General features: G+C 40.7%; 1 pseudogene; it reads right to left on the bottom strand.

The window, feature by feature from the left end:
* Nucleotides 1–16,745: 16,745 nt before the first annotated feature.
* Nucleotides 16,746–16,864, bottom strand: LOC120583403 (uncharacterized; annotated as a pseudogene).
* Between the last annotated feature and the right edge of the window lie 979 nt (nucleotides 16,865–17,843).

The following is a 17,843-nucleotide window of genomic DNA, read 5'->3' as shown; positions in this document are numbered from 1 at the left end:
GTCACAGAAACATGAGCACATCAACCCCCAACTCTTCAGGCAGGAGTCCAGGCTGAGGGAAAACCAAACCTCCAGTTAGTCACATCTGCCAGATCCCAGAGGTGATACAGGTAGTAGTGAAGACATGGGCTCTAGAATCAGGACTGCTCCCATATCCTGGCTCCATCATATACTAGCTTGGGCCATTACAATGGTGACACCAAAAGGTAGCCTGGAGGGGTTTTAGCCACCCATGATCTCTAGCAGACCTCAAGGTATTCCAAACGATAATCATCATCATTGTAATAATTAAAATAGTTTCTATCTTATGTAAGTATGAATATAACTATACTAGAAAATGTTGGTGCTGTTGTTATGCACAAGCTGAGTTAACATGATGTGCTTTTTATGCAAACATAGCTTTGAGACAAGTCCTCTAACAGTATCCCCAACACCCCCAAACCAGAACAGAATCTCAAACTCCTTCATTATGTAAATTCTGGAGCCAAAACTGGCAAAAATACTGGCCTTCTGTAAGCCACAGTTTCGTCCTCTGTTAAAACAATAAAAGCTAATATAGTTAATGAATACTTCCTATTTTCTAGGCACTAAACTAGTTGCTTTTACACGAATTATCTTATTTAATCCTTACAGCAATATAAAGTCAGTCCTTACCACTCTGTGCCTCACTTGATCTCAAGTTGTAAGATAGAGATAATAATGCCTACCCCTTGGAGTTGGAGTAGAGGTTAAAAGAGATGATGCATGTAAAGTGCCTGGCACTGGTGGTGCCCAATAAATGGTAGTTATAGTGATGCTAGAGAGGCTGAAGAGGAGGTGAAGGAGGAATAAGATGATGCAATCATGACTTCGGTGGACAGAGTCTCTAGCTGATACTTAGACCCTTCCTCAAGTGCTCATTCTCAGCTGTTTCTCTCCTGATCATAAGCCTTGAAATATCTCAGCAATGTCTTCATACATGTTTTATTTCTATAAGCTTATATATAGAATTTTTTTTAGAATAAGTGAATCTGGCTTTGGGTGGCTCCAGCCTTTGCTGTCAACATCTTGTTTCTCTCTTGGTGACCACCTCTCGCATCAGAAGCCCCTCTCCATGCCCAGCCCAAGTAAGCTCCTAACAAGAACTCAGAGAAAGAGATAAAAGAACCAGTCTGGAGTTGGCCAGGCTCAGGAGTCCAGAGAGAGCCACAGGGTTAGGAAACATGGGAATGAAACTTGAAGGCCAATAATGTAAGGATGCAAAAACAATCTGAGCAATGGGAAAAAGGACTAAAAGAGTGTGTGATAGAGACTGGTAATTGTCCAGCTATATCCAGTATCTCCTTCTTCTTTTTAGTAAGAGGCTCTGGAAATTTTACCCAGCATGTGGCCACTCAGCTGGAGACATTTCCCAGCCTCCTTCCATTATAGCCATGAGAGTAAATTCTGGTCAACAGGATGTAAAAATTATATGAACAATTTACAGGTCATATGTCCTCTTTGTTTGCTACCTTCCTATGGATTGAAACCCGGACTTGGTCTTGGTGAGGCAAGTTCAGCCATGAATACAGAGGCAAGCCCTTGGGGTTGGCGAAGCAACAAGATAGAGGAGCCTGGCTTCCTAGATGACCTTACCCTGGACCACTTACTTATCTCTGGATTTTTCCTTGAGAGTTGTAAATTTCTACCTTAACTGTTTGGTCCTCTGGTTAAATCAACATAGCCTGTACACATTTGTCAATTGTTTATAATGAGCCCAATATCCAGGTCCAAGAATGGGATTACTCTAGCCAGAATCCTAGCCAGCAGACCACCAAATCCAATGAAACCTTGATTGCTAGACCTTTTCCGAGGGGTCAGAGAACCAGTCTTCAGGGTTTCAAAGGAAAGAACATGGGTTTCTGGGTGAAAATTGCTGGGATGCAAAAGGAAATGAACTGCTCCCATCAGAGAGAGCAGAGAGGGCCCCTCCCCAGATACCTGGAACCAAGTTCAAGCTGATGCAGACGTGTTTCCCAAAGATCATAGAGCAGCTATAATCTGTAGAATAGCTCATTCCTGGGGAAAAGCAATGCCTAGCTTTGCAGTCCCAGTTCTTGGCCTGACACATCAAAGGAGCTCAATAAATATTGATGTGAATATTGATTGAATGAGCAATGAAGTGTATAAGTTTTGAGCTCTTCAAAACAGGAATTTTGGCAACGAAGACCAAGAGTTGGGCACCCAAAGTGGAAAGGCAAGAGCTGGCTTTGCCTGGCCAGTTTCTTCATGGGATGTCACTCTGAAAATTAAGAGACAACAAAAGCTCTTTGAATAACAATCTTCTCTTTGGGCATCCCTGGGCCACTTCTCAAACTTTAGGAAACAAGAAGTTGAAGAATTTCAAAAAAACCTTTGGCTTTGGGAAAACTGATTTGGGGAGACTGACACTGGGCCATCGAGATCTGAACTGAAAAAGTTGCTAAGGAAATGATACTAAATGGAACTGCCTTCTTTCATCATTCAACTCCTTCATTCAACACGATTTCACTGAGGATCTACTAGATGCCAACAGTTAACCAACTGCTGGTGTTATAGAGAAGATTACAGATTATAACACTGTCCCTGTCCTCAATGAGTTTATGTACTGTACCCATGACCTTCTCATGATCACAATTCCTGCCACTCCCAGATTCCACTTCAAAGAGCAGACTAGGAAGAACATCCTCCCTGCTTAGGAGAGATTTGAGGGGTCAGAGAATCAGCAATACTACTATCCATAGTTCAGTATGCATAGTTCATTATGAAGAATGGAAATGTCAGAATTGTCCTTATCTAAAAGACGGCACTGCTCTTTGGATCTCCATTCCCCTCCCTCCCTTCAGCTGAAAGACTGGCAAGGCTGCCATTAATACAAGGTAATGCAATTCAGAGTCCAGCCCATCAGAAACTCCTGCATATGTCACTGGCTGGAAATCAGATTGCAAGGCTTTTCTTGTCAGAGCTTGGATATGGGCACTCACGCCGCCCACTGCCATTTGAAGTGTCATGGTTATCCTCTCCCAAAGCCTCCTTGACCTTGACCAGATTGAAAGTGGAAACAGCCTGGTTCACTTGAAAGAGGGAAGACCTGAGGGTACCACCCAAAGCCTGGGAGATGAGGAGGAGGAGTGGTAGAATTGGCAGGGGTGGAAAGCAGAACACATAGGAAACTAAGAAAATTGGGTATGAAAGTTTTTTTCACCAAAAAGCCTACGTGTGTGCCAATGAATGATGGTGGTGACCAGGAGCAGGATGTGGGATAGTACACACTATCAGGAGAAAGTGATTATTATCTATGCTTCCCATGTAGCAGAAGCCAGCAAAGAAGAAAGACAAACTAAAACTCTGGCTGAGTTGTTTAAACAAAATACTGAATTACCTCAACCTGGAGGAACGACTGACCATTTATGGATGATTTCATAGTTGCAGAAACCAACATGCATATTAAACTTTTTATTTTGAATCAGTTTTAGACTTGCAGAAATCTGGCAAAAAAATAGTACAAAAAATTATCTTATAGCCCTTAACCCAATCCCCTAATGTTAACATCTTACATGATCACGGTATAATTATCAAGAATGAGAAATTAACATCAGTACAATATTATTAACTAAACAACAGACCTGATTTGAATTTCACCATGTTTTTTCCATTAATGTTCTTTTTCTGTTCCAGGATTCTATCCAGAATCCCACATTGCATTTAGTTGTCGTGTCTTTTTATCTCCTGCAGTCTGTAAGTATCTCAATCTTTTATGAACTCGATACTTTCGAAAAGTCTTGGTCAATTGTTTTGTAAAATCTGGATTTGTTCTGTTTCTGGAATCATGTTATGCATTTTTAATACTTTGTTCTTCTCATCATATCAAGGGATTAATAAGGTTGACATGTCTTACTAATAGAGATGTTTTTATTAATCACTTGATTGGTGTCTGCCGAGTCTCTCTACCGTCACACTCTTTCCACTTATAGTTCATAGGAAGTTTGGGCGCAATACTTAGACTTTTGACCAAAAAAATTCTCATTTTAAGTTGATCACAATTCTTAGCCTCTTCACGTGTTCGATTTCCTAGTGTAGTACCGTAGTTACTCATCTATAGCACTGTGACTCCAGACTGCCTCATGGTGCTATAGTTCATGTGGTGCTCATTAAGTATTCAATGGATATGGGTGAAAAGATCCACATTGAGACATGACCACCAAATGCAATGTGTAAGCCTTTTTTTGCTCTTGATCCAAACAAATCAATTATAAAAGGGTGTTTATAAGACAATCCAGCAAATTTTAACATAGATAGATACTGAATGGTATTAAGAAATCAAGAATGATCTTAAGAAATTATTAGTTTTGTTAAGTGTGATAATAGCATCGAGATTATATTAAAAAAAACTTTTTATTGTAGATATGCATACTGAACTATTTACAGGTAAAGTGATATGATGACAGGGATTTCATTTAAAATATTCCAGGAAAAAAAGTGTGGTGAATGTTGGTCATCATTGAAGCAGGTGATGAGCACATGGGGTTTCATTATAGTTACATATTTTTTATTCTCCAAATAAAAAGTAATAGTTATTTTTTCAAAACTGCTTGCTTATCATAGTTAACTTGCCTCATAAAATACCCCGTTCCTATATTACTATAATATCATTCTGCATTCTATGAAAATTGGTCATTTCTCATACTATGACTTCAAGAGCAAAGATTTATTCATTCTCAATATCTGGGTGGATGCTGCCTTTGGGCTCTCAGCCTGAGTGGCATCTGCTCTCTGTGGCTTTTTTTCAGGGACACTTCCCTCTTGAGTAGCATTTTTCTCAGGCAAACTCTTCACTGAATTGCTACAAACAGTCAGTCGTTGCCAAGTACTCACATAGTTTTGTTCCTGGTATTTCAAAGTATAACATCACATTTCATAAGTCTACACATTTCCATCTACCTATCCCATCCCTGTCTTCAGCAAGTACTCCTTGCATTAATGTTAATATTTGCTCAGCTCTTCCTAGAGATTTCAGATGCTATCTGATGCCAGAGTTGCATTGGATAAGTCAGTTAGCCTCTGTGAGTCTCAAATGCTTCATTTATATAATAGCGTACACCTACCATATAGGTCATGAAGGAAATTTCAGAGAATAATATGCATGTTTCTGTTCTATTTGTGATACATTGAAGGTCCTCAGTAAACATAACGTTTCTTCCATCCTGGTCAGGCCTGCCCTATATGGAAGCACTATATGGACATACATGGGAAAATCTTGCTCTGGTGTGCAAGCCTGATAAAGAGAAGCCCCGGTACTGGCACAGAAAGACTTTCAGGGCCCTGCACATGAGACCTGGGCAATGTAACTTTCTAAATGGCAGAATTGTTGTCTCACTCAGTATTATAAGTTATTTCTGGAATCTGATGTAGCTAGAAATATAAAAGACAATAGTATCATAAGTCTATGATCTTTCTAACCTGGCAGATATCTCTGAGACCACTATAAATGAATGAGCAAGTATTTAGCCAGGCAAATCTGCCCACAATCTGGTCTAACTCACCCCATGTCTCTGGCCCATTCTTTTCCATTTTTCTTCCTCTGGCCCATTCTTTTCTATTTTATTTCCTCTTTTCATCCTTTCATGTAAATGGATGTATCTACAGTGGTTTGTTAACTGTAAAGCACCATACAGAACTTATGTTACATTGTTTTATTTTTCAGTACCCAAACTAGCCTATACGTGTCACATACCATCATTTAAAGTGCTCATTTTATTTATTTAGGGTTTTATTTGTTGGTTTTGTTTTGGAGAGCTTTTTGTTTGTTTGCTTTTTTGCTTTTTTGTTGCTGTTGTTTTGGTGTCTGTGCACATTCCAACCCATAAGGGAATCAGTGGTATTTTAAAAACCTAGCTGGCCTCTCAGCGTGGCTGAAACAGGAATATTGTTCTCCTGAGAGCTGTTCTCTGCAGCATGCTACCTAGACTCGCTCAGGTGAGAAGTGGCTCAACTACCAAGTCACATGCAGCATGCAGAGTGTCCTTGTGACTTTTGATTTGGGGATCAGATCAGAAACCCCCGAGTGGTTCCTTTGTTCTAACGTATAAGACTCGTCTCTCCAGAGTGGCAGGAACATGGGCTTCTGACTGAAGCTCTGGAGGAATCTTTGAGGTGCCCCGCCCCAGGTCCCTGTGTCGTGTGTAATGATGTTTTGCTTCCCAGCCTGAGTTCTGAACCTATTCAGAAAAAAGACAAAAGATCAGGTAGTTAGAAGCCAAAGTATTGCATTTATTGCTCATAAAGTTTAGGTTGGAAGATCTAAATTGTGTCTATTGGCAAATGGAACCTCAGCTTTAGGTATGACGCTTTCAAGGCAGTGCCGAACCACAGCAAGCCTCATCCTGCAGAGACAGATCCTGCCCCTGAGGAGCTGAGGAGAACATGTGCTCACAGCAGATCAGCCTGCTCCCAAGAGGGAAAAATGAGGTACTGAGCCAAGCTCCCAGTTTTTCATATCAAATTCACCAAGCAGAAGGAACGTTGCCATAAACCAGTCCTAGCCAAGTCTTTTAAAGTCTTCTTGAGGCAAATGTTTATAGAATGACAATTTCCTTTAAGAGGGGACATCTGATTACCCTATAATCAATTCTGTTCTGACACAGTAATTAAAACATCTCTATTCCATGCTCTTTCTGGTGTTTACCGCAAAACCAAGCTGCGTTCTGGCATTCACACCTCCCACCACTACAGTCACTTCTTCCGTTTACCTAACACCCAACACCTACTCACCAACAGCTGTAGTCTGAGGACACGCAGAACAGCGTGGCCTGAGTTAGCATTTCCTCTTAAACTATTTAAATACTACAACCTTTCCCTCTTTTGTCTTTACACGGACACATTCTGTTGGCAGTTTCCCTGTTTTTGGACTTTAATGTCATTAAGTGTCCCATGGACCCACAACAATAAATGGAAAACCTTATCATTGTGGGCCTTTTAAGGTCTGTTCCATTTAAATGAGTCATACTATTAAGTAAATACACCATTTCCTTTAAACCCTCAATCAGTTACATAAGTACTGAGAGTTCGCTCTGACCTTGCGTTATGTTAAGGTTTTTTTCCTTGTTCTGTAAAACTTCCGTTCTTGGATTACACATTTATAGGGATGATTGCCAATTTCTCCCTTTGCCCCCAGAGGTCCTTCCCTGAGCACTGCACTGTGCGTGCATGCGTGTGTGTGTGTGTGTGTGTGTGTGTGTGTGTGTGTGTGTGTGTTTAATGTCAGCAAATAAATGTCACCTTTCCTGTTTTCTCAGCAACTTGAATCAATTCCAGTTTTCTACTGGGTTTCCCTGTTAGTGTTTGGTGTGTGTGCTTTGCTGAATTGTTCCAATAAACGTCTCACTCTGTTTCAAAGGCATTTAAGGTAAAGAGCATTATATTAGGAAGAACCTGAACTTTCTGATTCTTCAGAGGCTCGGCCTTCTCCTTCGAGGACCCAGGTGCTGGCAGGTGTTCAAGAGAAACTGGCAGGTAGTGGCAGCCTCCTTTGTGCTCCCATCATCTCAATAGCACTTTATACTTCTGATTTGTACATAGCCCCTGTATTTTAATGACTTGCTCTTCTGTCTTTCTCCTTATCTACTCTGTGAATTCCTCTAAGGCAAAACTCTGTCCTATTCTTTTGATCTGTTCCAGCTAACTCCTGAGTCCTAGTGGGACCTCAGTTAATATTTGAGGAAAGGCAAAGAAAAGGAAAGAAGTGAGGGAGATCAGAGGGGAGGGACAGGGTCCCAGCACCCTGGAATATATTACTACTTCTTTCTAAAAAGCTGTTCCCACACAATTTCCCATGGCCAGCTCCTCCTCTCTCTGTCATTCCCGTGTCCGCCCAACATCACCGCCTTAGAGTATCCTTTCCTGACTTTCTTCCTAAGGGAGCCAACATACCGGCGCACACGTATGCATACGTACAATCACTCTCTATCCTCCATCCCTGTTTCATCTACTTCATGGGTCCTCACTGTCTGAAATTATTTCAGCTGTATGTTTATTTATTGCCTGTCTCCCTACACTATAATATAAGCTCAAAGAGGTACTATAGCTTTAGTATCTTAAATAGTGCCTGGTCTGTGGTAAGTGCCTTACAAGTTTCAATTGAATGAGTAAATGGAGAAAAAGAGACAGGAAGGGAGGTAGCGTGTCCTCTCTCACTTATGCCTTATTTAATCAACTTTAAAATGTAGAGTGGTGAGAACCTACACAGAGAAAAGAGAAGCTGTTCTGCCCTTTGCTCACCTGCCTTTCATGTGGACTGAAGGGTCCAGAAGGCATCTTTAGTGGGAGAAAGAGTGAGGGAAGCAAGAAATGTTTTGACGTATTTATCCTTCAAGATGTAAAGAAAGAATGCGGTGCTCCTATGAGAATCTAATGCCTGATGATCTGAGGTGGAGCTGAGGCAGGGATGCTAGCACTGGGGAGCAGCTGAAAATACAGATAAAGTTCTCTCACTTACCTGCGACTCACCTCCTGCTGTGAGGCCTGGTTCCTAAGAGGCTACAGACAGTACCAGTCCACAGCCCACAGGTTGGGGACCCCTGCTGTAAGGAATGCGGTGATCCAGAGATGCAGAGCCATCCTACGTACAGTTCCAGTCACGCTGTCTATATGTAGTAAGAACAGGCTGAGCTTTTGGTACAATAATGGGGACACGGTTTGCACAGACACTCAGGCATTTAAGCAGAGAGGAGGGTTTATTTTAGATACATCATGGCACCCATGAATAGGTGGCACAATGAGGCCTCTGGAGGGCTTGGCACAGACCTGGAAAGCCAGGGGCCAGAGGCTACAATGCTGCTGTTCATCTAGCCGCACTGTCCTCATCTCTCCTTTATTCTGTGCATCTGCTTCCTTCTCTGCTGTCACTGCTGACCTGTACACAGGAGCCAAATATGGCTGCTCAGGAGGCTCAGGCGCCTTTTTCTCAATTCCACAGGGGAAAATCTGATGGATCCAGCTTGGGTCAAGTGCCCACATCCCTTCCAATCAGTTATGGGGGATGGGGCCATATTGTATGGGTATGGCAACTGGCGCAGGGTTCAGAGAAAGGCGGATGCAGCTTGGGATCACTCCGAAAACATTCACCATCTTTACCTTGGTCAACAGATGGTATACTACAGACTGTAAAAATATCTGAGAAGCAGTTTATTGTCATTTCCTTTCAAATATTTCAGATATTTTCTATTTGTCTTCTCTGTCATTAACCCACAATCACCTAGCACTGGAAGCGTATAATATAAAAGGCTGCCTTCTGAAATATTTGCTGGGTCCGTAGGGTATTGAACACTTGTTTCCAGAGTTAGTGGATCTAAAGCAGCAATCACAAGTCAATGACAGAGAAACATGTGCTGCCCGAAATTAGCCTAAGGAAGCCAAATGTTACAGAACTCCTGTGGGCAGCTTTCTACCTTCCTCTTTTATCAATTTTGGGGCGTGAAAAAACAACTGTTGGAATGCACCGAGTCAAACCACCTCAACAAAACAAGACAGTGTATCTTGAGTCCACACGAAACACACCTTTACATGGGTAATTATGAGGCCAGCTCACGCAGCCTTATGCCTCTCTCGCTGACTATTTCTGACTCATTCAAATGGTTTTCTGGTTACGTAGTCCAAGTATATGTGATACGAGAAGACACTAGGTGAGATCACACTATGGGCTTTTTGAACACCGGATACTTTTCAATTGATTTACCTTTGAGCAAACTGCTTCTCTGCCTTGAGAAGCCTATTTAATAGACTAGGGTGGGGCAGAGGTGAGGGTTAAAACAAGGTCACTTCAAGGAAAGAAGTTGAACATTAATGTAAGATTTGTCATAACTGTGAACAGATTTCTAGAGATAACATTTCCTTTGGAGAGTAATGCAGGTGTGTGTCCACCACTGTCCTGACTTGTTAGGAACAGTTCTCTCGTGTCCCACGGTACTACTTGCCCAGGTTTACTCCATGAAGACCCTCTAGGTGACCAAGACTTTAATCCTGGGGCTTTTAAGTGTGCCGAGCTGTTGGAAGGGGGCTTTCCACATGGAATGGGTGGGGCAGAGAGCTGAACAAAATCCTGGGGCACAAGTGGTTGTCTTTGGACCTACCTAATCACCATAGAGCTGCAGCCCACAGGCCATCCTCACCCTTGGTGAACAGGACATCTAATCTAGGTCTCTAGGACAGGTGAAAGTCTCTAGAAGTATGAGCTGATGGGCCATGGGCCATGTTCCAGTGAAGCACAGCTGTCTTTCTTTCTGTCCTTGAGGTTCTTTCTTTCTCCCCATCCCCCAGTCCGTGGAATCTTTAGTCTGGGAGATAGAGCTTGCTTTGCAATTAGGCAGTTATACATCCGGCTCTTTCAGTCCTACACTTGCACCCGTGACTTTTGAACTTCAACACTATAAATTTGCCTCCTTTATTCTCTGGTTCAAGAGTGACATCCTTTTCTGAAAGCAGTGGATGACTCATATCTAGTTTTCTGAGCTGGGAGAAAGATCCTCCAGTGCAAGTGAAGAAAATCAGAGTGCGTAGAGTTGGAAGAGTTGTGAGGGTTGGGTGGGGGGGAGTATGAGAACACAGAAATAATTCTTTAAAATATTATTCCACTCCATTTGGATTAGGCATTGTGCCCATAATGTAAGGCTTGTTATTGTGGGTGTGTGTTCTTGACATGGTTTCTTGCAGGGCTGCAAGACAGACATGTGGAACTTACATGGAGGAGAAAGCAGAAAAAGTAGCTGGACTTGGATTGGTCCAACACAAGTTGGGATGAGCTGTCAAAAAACTGACTGAAGAAACCAGATTTTGGAAAATGTATTGATATTAAGCTCTGCATTCTTTTGTCTTTTCAAGACCAGCGTGCCAGACCTCACCTCTAGCAATGAAGGTATGTTTTCCCTTGAAGTTGAAGTTTGTTGATTAGGATGGCCTTGTGCCCCCCGCCCAGAATGCCTTGGCACCCACCACTTCTTACTGACTCCTTGCCTAGGGCCCTCTCCAGCTCAGAAGCACACTCTGCTTTGCACATGGCAGCCAGAAGTACCAAGGAGTTAATATCCCCAGGAGAGTGTTTGGTCAGTGACAGTTTGGAGCAGGTGGGTAAATCCACCAACTTTCAATTCTCAGGAAAGACAATTCTGAGGCATGTTTTAAATGAGCACTGTCTCATAGAAATATAATGTGTTTCACATATGTAATTTTACAATTTCTAGTAATCACATTTTAAAAAGTAAAATGAAGCTGGTGAAATGAATTTTAATAATATCTAAGATATTACCATGACAATATGTAATCAGTATAAAAATTATCAGTGAGATATTTTACAGTTTTTGTGTACTAAGTGTTAGAAATTCGATGTGTAACTTACATTTAGAGCAGACCTCATTTCCAATTAGCCACATTTCAAATGTTCTGCAGCCATGTGTTGCTAGTAGTTATCATCTTGGCAAGGGCAGTTCTATATTGTCCCTCAAAGATTCCCAATTGGATTGAGTGGTAATCTTATCTGTGTACGCTATCTAGACTTCTTCTCTTCCCTAAGGACTTATTCACTCTCTTATTGATGCTTTCTGGGATTATCTGCCAAATGAACTACTTGCTCAAATCTGTGCCTCTGAGTAAGCTTCTGGGGAGCACACCTAAAACATGATAGATCTAAGCCTGTAAGCTCTAAGCATAGCCACATCTCATGTTAGTTGTTAAATTACTCTCAAATTTAAACTTTATTTCTATTATTTTTACATGGAGGAAATAAATGGTAAAAGAACAATGAGGTGTGTTCTCTACTGTGACGGCCTAGGAGAAGGGTCCGTCCATTCTTGAGCCTGAACGGCAAAGGACAGAACAGTTTTCTTCCTTGAGACCTAAATGGTAGTAGCAGTTACAGTGCCCACAGAGATAGCTGTGCCAAGCAGAGGGGCAATTTTGCAAGGGTCACCAGCAACAATGTGGCTGACTGACAAGGAGGCTGGGGGAGAAGAACACAAGGGACCCACTTGTTTTCACACAAGATGGCCCTGGGCACCGTCAGAGAAGCCATAGGACAGTTTCCAGCCGCCAAACCGGATAGGCCAGGGAATGTCTTCCAGCCACAAAACCAAAACTACCAAATTTTATATTTAAAAGAAAACTTAAATTTATAGGCAAGAGTGGTAAAGTCATGACACCTGGATGGCATGTGAATTCAGTCCAAATCTGCTGTTTCAGTCATGATGACTTCAGAGAATTCTCCATCTGCACCTCTGTGAGCAACTAAGAAAAACAATGGCTGGTTGAGATAAAGATTTACTCTCATTGTTTATAAATGTCCCTAAAAGAGGTGCATGCTTATAGAAATCTGGGCATGACTTACAATAATGTCAAACAACGCTTAACACATAAAACAGCTCTATTAGGGTGTGGAGCAAAGCCTAGAGAGCAATTTTATATGAGTGAGCACTAAAATATTCCTAGAAGAAACCCGATCCCGAAATGTTCACATATATTAACAAAATCTTTTGTTATATATTTATCTAATGAAATGGAAATTCCTGCCTTCTTATTTGTATTTTGTCTCCAATTGTCTGAGGTAGAGTAGAACGGCACGTTGAGAATTTAGCTTTATATTTCAAGGCACATTTTTTTCTAAAGCCATCATCCCCACCAAATAAAGGCCTATATATTTCAACTTCCAGGAGCCAGTAATAATAAATGAAAAAATTATCATACAAAAAACTAGTCTAACCTTGCAGCTTTATTTCCTTACCTCTCGAAACTATGTGCCTTCATGAGCTTTTCCAAAAATTGAATTTAAAATAACAACATTTCATTTTGGCTTACACAGCACACTCTTCTGAAATTACTCTCTCTAAGATCACGAATGACCTCCTATTTTAAAACCAGGGGTTCTCTCTCTGTTCTTATTCTACTTGAATTTTCTGTACCATTCAAAACAAAGTTTTCTTTGTTTATTCCATTTCAATAAATATTTATTTAGTACCTGCTATAAACTGAGCACTGCTACAAAAACCTTGAATATATCAGAAAATAAAACAAAGACCTCTGCCTTTATAGAGTTTACATTAGAGGGGAGGAGAGACCATAAGCCATAAGCCTCAGTAAATGATAAATTTTGTTAGAAGATAGAGATCAAACTGCCTTTCTGAGCAGCAAGGAAAGGACTTGGGCTTTGAAGGCTGGAGATTGTGAGTCAGAGGCTTGAAGACAACAGAAAGCCTAGAAAAAGCACAATGGAATTATTTTTTTCTGTCAAAACAAGGGCAAAATTCTATTCCAATTGTAAAAAGGTTGTTGCATTTTCCACTGCTGTTGGAACTACCTGTAGTTGAAATAAACATCAAAGATTCTAAGAGAGCGTTGATGGCTGATAGAACTAAACTAATTTTGACTGCAACCCAGATCATCACAAGCATTTGTTTTTGAGCTTTTAGACCTGGCACCAAGCAGTTTAAAGCGCAGGCAACTAGCTCAACTAGGTGCACAATGCCCAACCAAAAACGCAGAATCAACTGCTATTCTTTAGTAGTAGAGAGTTTTCTTTCTGCTTTGAAGGTAAGTCTACAGGGTGTGGGTGCTCCAATATCTAGGGAGGAGATCTAAGGGCTAAGTTTCTTCAAGGCAGCAGAGTTGAGGGAAGAAACTGCATTGTGGCCAAGGAGAATCAAGGTCATCATCAAGAAGGTGCTGACAAGCATCAACTCTGAAGGATGAGTTAATAAAGACAATAAGTCTCAAAATAATAAAAGTGATAATTACTAACATGTACTGCTGTATGGTATATGTAAGAGACTAAGCACTTTACATGCATTCAAGCAATCTATATGATAAGATGTTGCTATGTCTGAGCCTTTACATGTCAGTATTTCCCAACATTCTATCTTTACTCTTCATTACATATTTAAGCTTTTTTCCTGGGCAGATGAGAAACCTGAGGCATGGAGCAGTTAGGAAACTTGCTTGAACTTGAAAAGTAAGTGATAAAGGATCAACTCAAGTTTAAGTGATGTAAGGTTGAAAACAAGAGGATGAGATGTGAATCAGAAACCACAAATAAGGAGGCCAGAATGGAGGATGGACAAGGAATGGGTTGGGGTGGTAGGTTAGAGCTAAGATCAGGAAGAGTTATAGAACACCGAATTCTCGATTAGCTGCATCCTGGTGTGTCATAGAAGTAAGAATGACTGCTGAGAGAAACCATAAAGGATTGGATGGGGGTAATGGAAAAGATATGCTGACATTAAAAAGTTAAAAATGATATTTTATTCTATTTCATTTTATTTTATTGTGGTAAGATCACTTAACATGAGATCTACTCTCTTAACAAATTTTTACGTATATAATACAGCATTGTTAACTATAGGCACAGTGTTTGTCAGGAGGTCTCTAGAAAATATTCATCTTGCATAACTGACACCTGTTGAATAGCTTTTATCTAGTTGGTCAGTCATTCAACATGTATTTATTGTACACTTACTGTCTTAGTCCATTCGGGCTGCTATAACAAATAACCACAGACTGGATGGCTTACAAACAACAGAATTTTATTTCTCACCATTCTAGAAGCTGTGAGTCTGAGATCAGGGTGTCAGCATGATCTGGTTCTGGTGAGGACCCTCCTCTAGATGGCAGACTACTGACTCTTGTTATATATATATATATATATAAAACAAGATATATATATATATATATATATATATATATATATATATATATATATATATATAACAAGATATATATATATGTATGGCAGAAAAATAAGCAAGAGAGCTCTCTGGAGCCTCCTGTATAAAGGCACTCATCCCATTCACGAGGGCTTCGCCCTCTTGACCTAATCACATCCCAAAGGCCCCATCTCCTAATACCATCACACTGAAGTTTAGGATTTCATCATAGGAAGTTGGGAGAGACACAAACATTCCGTTTATAACACCTACTACATGCCAGGAACTCTTCTAGGAGCAGTACTAAAAATCAGATAAAATACTAGCCTTACTGCAGTATTAATCTAGTTGGAGAATAGTATATTAAATATTAAATAATAACAATAGTAGAACAGATATGCTGTGCAATTACTGCCAGCCCTTTTTAAGGCAAAACCCCAGTGGAACTGGATTAGGAAAATCAGAAGGAAGAGAAAGGAGAAAAGCAGCTTCCTATCCTGCAAGCCAAGCCCTTCCCCTGTCCAGCAGAGATCCTTAAGATACAGGTGGCTCTGGCAGTATGAACATGCTTTCCAAAGGCTTAGAGTTGTGACCACTGTCAAAATCACTTAGGCCAACTACCTCATATTCTGGTTTTTGAATCTTCTTCTATGTTTTCTTCATAGGAAAAAGCTGCCTGGGATATGCCTAAATACCTTGCAGGAAAGAAAACTTTTTACTTCTCAAGATAACCTACTCTAGAGAAGTTCAGTTTGGGTTTGGTTTTGTTTACTTTATATTGATCCCTATTACAGTTCATCTTGACCCTGAGTCTGTCATTAAATGTATTTTATGTTCTCAGGTTTAGGTTATCCACGAATTAATTTTAAAAATATCTTCTGGATAACTAATTTTCAAACGATGCTCTAGAAATCCCTGGGTGTTGTGAAGAAGGGTTCAGAAGGGGTGGGGCTGGGTGGTTGGAAGAGAGAAGAAGTGTCTACAGGCCCAGCAGACAGAGTCTTGAGAATCCACCCTCTTATTAGTAGTCCCTAGAGCAACTCCACCTTTATCGGTTTAAGCTTCCACGGAGGATTTCATTGGAAGAAAGGATTGCATGGTTAGAAAAAAGTTTGAAAGTTGTTGCTCCAGATACTCATCCCCCAAACTCATTAGAATAAATGTTAAATCAAATAGAATTAAGAAAAGAGTGCTAAGGCATATTTCCCTGCATGTTAACAGCAATCACTAGTATCTTGGGTACAGCTGGAAAATCATCTATGAACCAACCTCACTGTTCCACAGGGATCCCCAAAGATTATGAAATGTCACCTTTGAAGCTGTCAGAGTGTGTCCTTCTGTTTCACCATTCTGTTGGGATCATTAGTTCTCAGCCTTGACTGTGATTCCAATGATCTTATTAGAATCAACTGGGAATTTTTCAGAACTGTTACTGCTCTTCAAAAGGTTAAACATAGAACTACCTTGTGACTTAGCAGTTCCACTCCAGGATATTCCCAGGAGAAATGAAAACATACGTTCACACAATAACATGTTACAAAAATGTTCATAATAACAGAATTATTCATAGTAGCTAAAAAATGGAAATAATTCAAATGTTTATCAATTTATGAATGCATAAACAAAATGTGATGTATCCACACAATAGGATATTATTCAGCCATAAAAAAGGAACAAAAGAACAAAGTACTGATTCCTGCTACAACATGATGAATCTTGAAAACATTATAGAAAGTAAAAGAAGCCAAGCACAAAAGGTTATATATTATTCCATTTATAGTAAATGTCCAGCATATGCAAATCTATTTGAAAGCGAATGAATAGTTGCCTAGGGCTAGGAAAAATGGGAAGAGTGAGGGTGAAGGCTAAAGGGTACAGGTTTTCTTTTTAGGAGTGATGAAATATTCTAAAATTGATTGTGGTTGCATAACTCTGCTAATATAATAAAAACCATTGAATCGTACACTTTATTTTTTTTTTTTTAGGCTAGGCAACCCTTGGTTGACCTCACAGATTGCAAGGACCTTGTCAGGTTACAATCCCTTATGTTTTTTTATTTATTTTTTATGCCTAGAGCACCTGGTCTTCCTAAGTGGTCTCCCATCCAAGTACTAACCAGGCCCAACCCTGCTTAGCTTCCAAGATCAGACAGGATCGGGCTTGTTCAGGGTGACATGGCTGTAGATGAATTATACACTTTAAATAAATGAATTGTATGGTACGTGAATTATATCTCTATAAAACTGTTAGAAAAAAAAACCCTACCAGTGTTCAGGCTTCCACAGATTTGTAAAAATTGTTCTGCAATGAGACCTAGATATCAGCACCCAGGTGATTCTAATAAGCAGCCTGGACTGAGCACCACTAATTCTAACCATGGCCAATGGGAAGGGAAATGACTGATTTTGAGGGAAGCCATGCTGCCTCTCATTGGTCACCCCACCCTTCCTAGAGAGGCACCCAGGAGCTACTCCTTTGATATTCCTTCCATAATTATGCTTTTGATGGAGCGCAACCTGGAATTTGCAAGTACCACCTTCTCCCTCCTTCTGTGACTTGTATTATTTAACCATGTCTGGTTTTCAGCTCCCCTCACTGTTGGCCACAATGCCTCATAGACTTTCAGCAGGAGCAGGCATTCTCATTCGCAGGATTCCTTCTATACCCTGAGATGCCATCTGACAAAAACATGAACCTCTGAACTCATGGGATGCCATTTTGTTCTAACCTCTTTATTCACCAGAAGAGAGCAAAACTTCACTATATATAGACTAAGAAGTCCTCTTACTATGTTCCTGAGCTTTGGCTTCCACTTAATTATGTTGATGCTTCCTTCCGAGTCTTGCCCCATCACTTACATCACTAGGCCTGGAGCAGGGAGGTACACACTTTGGCCTCTTCCACCTCTGCAGAATGCTCTTATAAGGCTGTGGTTCAGGGTCCATCAAGAGCCTCAGAGCTCCCTTTCCTGCAATCTTAGAATGTTCTCTTTTGCCTTTAAAAAGTTGGAAAGTTCCATGGCTTTGCTTTTTCCCACCTCAGGGACAGAGAACAGACCCTAATGCTCATTTTTGTGCCTCTTGCCTCACCCCAGGGAAGGTTTGAGAATCCTAGCTCCTCTGAATCACTATACCCTGAAGCAGTTAGCTCACTCTCTTGCTAGTA

This window comes from Pteropus medius, unplaced genomic scaffold (assembly GCF_902729225.1).
Source record: "Pteropus medius unplaced genomic scaffold, Ma_sr-lr_union100, whole genome shotgun sequence".
In the NCBI taxonomy this organism is placed as follows: domain Eukaryota; kingdom Metazoa; phylum Chordata; class Mammalia; order Chiroptera; family Pteropodidae; genus Pteropus; species Pteropus medius.
Note: the sequence above shows the minus strand (reverse complement) of the source record. Positions and strands in the feature narration are given on the sequence as shown.